The 4754-nt window shown below is 37.9% G+C and overlaps 2 non-coding genes across 2 annotated transcripts; both read left to right on the forward strand.

Annotated features, from left to right (window-relative positions):
- Positions 1-1479: 1479 nt before the first annotated feature.
- On the forward strand, positions 1480-1560 carry TRNAS-CGA. The gene has a single exon. It is a non-coding gene; the product is annotated as a tRNA-Ser (tRNA).
- Positions 1561-4408: 2848 nt separating this feature from the next.
- TRNAS-UGA lies at positions 4409-4490 on the forward strand. Its single transcript has one exon. It is a non-coding gene; the product is annotated as a tRNA-Ser (tRNA).
- The last annotated feature ends 264 nt before the right edge of the window (positions 4491-4754 follow it).

Raw genomic sequence — 4754 nt, forward strand, 5'->3', positions numbered from 1 at the left:
AATATATATATATATATATATATATATATATATATATATATATATATATATATATGAAAAATTTCAAATGCCGCGAGGGCGTTAGGTGCGGAGGTGCGGTGGAATTTCAGAATACACCAACAGTGTTAACAACATGCATCAACAGTGTCAGGGAAACACCACAATGAAATCTCCAGGTATTTAAATAAATAACTCATATATATTCATCTTCAACTTTTTACTATTTAATTATTTTATAAACATGTTATCCAAAGATGTCAATTCATAAGTATGACATGCTTCTAAAATTATATACTCTGTACAAAGTAATACATATATGTGTATGTTGCATAAATAAAATAAATAAATAAATAAATAAATAAATAAATATATATATATATATATACATATATATATATATATATATATATATATATATATATATATATATATGAAAATTTCAAATGCGCGAGGGCGTTAGGTGTGCGGTGGAATTTCAGAATACACCAACAGTGTTAACAACATGCATCAACAGTGTCAGGAAACACACCACAATGAAATGCAAAAAAACACCAAAAGATACACAACTGATCCAAAAAATACATCATATAACTCATCACCACCCCCAATGGTGTTTTTAATCACACCTAATGGTGTGTTTTTGGTGATGCTTACCTAATTTGTGTGTGTTTTTGTGACGTATTTTCCTAACGTTGATGGTGTATATTTGTTGAATTATTGGTGAATATATATATATATATATATATATATATATATATATATATATATATATATATATATATATATATATATATATATATATATATTTAGTTCCCGTGCGGTTGGGTGTCTCCCGTCCAGTTGTGCAGTTAAATTTAAGCCATTGATCTTGCTTAAATCAACGTACGGGATTACCAAAATTTGATAATTTTTGCATCTAGGTCAAGTTTAAGGTGCGTGGTTTTTGTGCTTGAGGTGCATAGTTTTTCCGCTTAAGGTGCGTGGTTTGCGTGCTTAAGGTGAGTAGTTGTTGAAACTTATGGTGGATGGTTTTTGTGCTTAAGGTACGTGGTTTTTGTGCTTATGATGCATGATTAACAAGCTTAAGATTACAGGTTATTTATAGTATTTTTAGTCAATTATCAACAAGCTTGTCTAGCTCAGTTAGTAGAGTGTAAAGCTTTTAACCTTGTTGTTGTGGGTTCAAGCCCCACGATGGGTGTTTTTTTTGCTGTTGCCAGTTGTTTTCCCTTGCAAGTTGTCTTTTATGTATCTATTAGAATAATCTTTGCATAAGTGTCAACTTGTCAATATGTCCGAGTGAGCATGTCAACTTGTCAATATGTCCGAGTGTTATGGAGATAGACTTGAAATCTGTTGGCTTTGCCTGCGTAGGTTCAATCCTGTGCTGACGTATTTTTTTTGCTGTTGCCGGTTGTTTTCCCTTGCAAGTTGTCTTTGATGTATCTATTAGAATGATCTTTGTATGAGAGTCAACTTGTCAATATGTTCGAGTGGTTAAGGAGATAGACTCGAAATCTATTGGGTTTGCCTGCGCAGGTTCGAATCCTGCTGTTGACGCATTTTATTGTAGACAACACGGCAAGCGGCGTTGAGCTTCGTAGACCATCTACGAGGCGAGAGACAGCGGCAAGCGGCGTCGAGCTTCGTAGACCATCTACGAGGCGAGACGGCAGCGGCGTCGAGCTTCGTAGACCATCTACGAGGCGAGACAGTGGCGTCGAGCTTTCGTAGACCATCTACGAGGCGAGACAGTGGCGTCGAGCTTCGTAGCCATCTACGAGGCGAGACAGTGACGTCTTCGTAGACCATCTACGAGGCGAGACAGTCTTCGTAGACCATCTATGAGGCGAGATAGTGGCGTCGAGCTTCGTAGACCATTTACGAGGCGAGACAGTTCGTAGACCATCTACGAGGAGAGACTGAGCTTTAGAGAGACCATCGTTAGCTATTATATCAGTGAGGCGACTAGCGGCATCCAGCTTCGACTCGGCTTTCTGCTTAGTGTTTTACTTATCTTTTTTTGTGAGTCCAAAACTAAACTTCGATTCTTTATGTTGATGCATCTCCCGGAGGTATAACGGTTAATTTTTCTGCATATTATGCCAGAATATGAACATTTTAAGGGTTTATTTTGTGAATCGTGATTTGGTAAACATGGTGGTTAAGTGGTTCTTTATATTAATATCCATTTATTTTAAGCTTGTTATCGACATGGATTCAAAAATTTCCTCTAGTTTGTATAATTTTATTACTCTGTTCTTTTGCTTTTCATTGTTGTATAATTATAATACAATGGATGAGTGACTTTGAAAATCATAATTCTTCAATTTGTATTGTCCCCCCCCCCCCCCCCACCACCACACCACCACCACACACACACACACCAAGCTGGACTTTTCATTATAATCATTAGGCTTTCTTTCACCTGTTAAATTAATATTATATTGTTATTTTTTGCCCCCGTCACCAAGCTTCGGCAAATTATGTTGTGGAACTGTGTCCACCTTGCAAGGTGGACACGGTTCCAAAACTGTCATAATTGTGAATATAGAATTCAAAAATTATGAACATAGTGTTCTATAAGAATAAATTTCAATTTTGGTTCACTGACTATTGAACTTGTGTTAATTGCAACACATGACTTTCAAAAACTGTTAATTTAGTACCTTGACTATGCAATTTTTATCATTTACTGTCACTCCCAAATTACCAGCCAAATGTGACCAGAAAATTTTAAGTCAATATTTAAACTGAATTGAAAGGGGTAAATTCGTCATATCATATCTATCTCACACCATCCAATCAATTAATAATCTTAATTATATTTAATGTTGTGATTAACGTTGTTCTCCATATGCAATACTACTAACAGGTGGATTTTTGCCATGGCAATCTTGGAAAAGATTCTTCACTGGTTGAAAATTCAAAATTCAAATAGGTGCAGTGTAATGTCTTCATTGCTTCCATTTTAGAGATGCGTATAAACTTAGCCCGTTCTCCCGCGGTCAATTCGGCGTCCATTCATCATCAAATCCTTCATCGTCGAATTCTGAATTAAAGGGTCTCAGATTCGGCTACCAATTCATCGTCAAATCATTCACCGTCCGTCGCGCGCGGCTACTGGAGCTCCTCCGCCTCCTCGCGCTTCTGCTATCCCTCCGACGCCTCCAAGCCGCCTATCCCTTTAACCACCACTTTCGTGCCAACAAATTTCACGATCCTGGCCCACTAGGCCTGGCACACGCTCACTCTCGCTAGGGGGACGAAGAAGACGAAGGTGGTTGTATTCGTGTTCGAGTCGGAATCCTTGAAGGCCGCCGTGGACTGCCAGTGGCCACCGGAGATTCCGGTCGGGGAGGTGCATAAGAAGCTGATTAAAGGGCTAAGCAGCTACGAAATGGCGCGGTGAGGAGAGCCGGAAACTTGGGATTCTCTCGCGCCGACGATCTCAGAACGGATTTACAGTCGACGGTGGAACTCAATATTTTTCCTATTTTCTTAACATGAAAAGACGAATTTACCCTTCCAATTCAGTTTGAATGTTGACTTAAAATTTACGGTCACATTTGGTCGATAATTTGGCCGGAGTGACCAAAATTGATAAAAATTGCATAGTCAAGGTACTAAATTAACAGTTTTGAAAGTCAGGTGTTGCAATTAACACACAGTTCAATAGTCAGTGGACCAAAATTGAAATTTACTCAGTTCTATAATTATGAACATAGAGTTTTGTAATTGTGAATACAGAGTTCAATAATTGTGAATATGAAGTTAAAAAATTATGAACATAGAGTTTTATAATTATGAACATAGAGTTCAGTAATTATGAACATAGAGTTTTATAATTGTGAATATAGAGTTCTATAATTGTGAATATGTAGTTCAAAATTTATGAACATAGAGTTTTATAATTATGAACATAGAGTTCAAATTATAAACATAGAACCGTGTCCACCTTGCAAGGTGGACACGATTCCACGACATAACAATTGGCAAGCTTCTAGAGTAAGATTTCAACAAAATTAAAGTATTGCCCATTCGAAAGCGTCTAGAATAAGCTTTCAACAAGATTTCGGCCGCACTACCATCCAAAAGCTTCCAGAGTAAGCTTCCAAAACATTTCAACTGCTAGTGCGACTGTGCGAGAACTCCGGTCTCCGGTGGCTTACCAGGTTCGTCTCTCTTACTCTCTCTCTCTCTCTCTCTCTCTCTCTCTCTCTCTCTTCATTTCTCTTTTCATAATCGTTTTTGAAATTGTGATCAATGATTTTACGGTGAGCTTTAATGTATGCAACTGCAAATTAATTTTCCTATTTCTCTTTCATAATCGTGTTTGCCGGTTGTTTTCCCTTGCAAGTTGTCTTTGATGTATCTATTATAATGATCTTTGCATGAGAGTTAACTTGTCAATATGTCCGAGTGGTTAAGGAGGTAGACTTGAAATCTATTGGGCTTTGCTTGCGCAGGTTCAAATCCTGCTGTTGACGCTTTTTATTGTAAGCGGTCTTGAAATTTGCAAGTTTGAATTGAAATTTGCGAGAAATCTATTGGGCTTTGACTACACGATTTCGTAAGCGATCTCAAAATCTATGGCTTATTGCTTGACTCAAAATTATTTGGGCCCTGACTCAAAATCTATTGGGCAACATATTGGGCTTTGACTAGGCGAGGTCGGCGAGACCACTATCATCCATCTGCAAGGCGAGAAGCGGCGTCGAGCCTCGTAGACAGACAGCGGCTTCAAGCTTCAA

Source organism: Ipomoea nil, unplaced genomic scaffold (assembly GCF_001879475.1).
Source record: "Ipomoea nil cultivar Tokyo-kokei standard unplaced genomic scaffold, Asagao_1.1 scaffold1158, whole genome shotgun sequence".
Lineage (NCBI taxonomy): Eukaryota > Viridiplantae > Streptophyta > Magnoliopsida > Solanales > Convolvulaceae > Ipomoea > Ipomoea nil.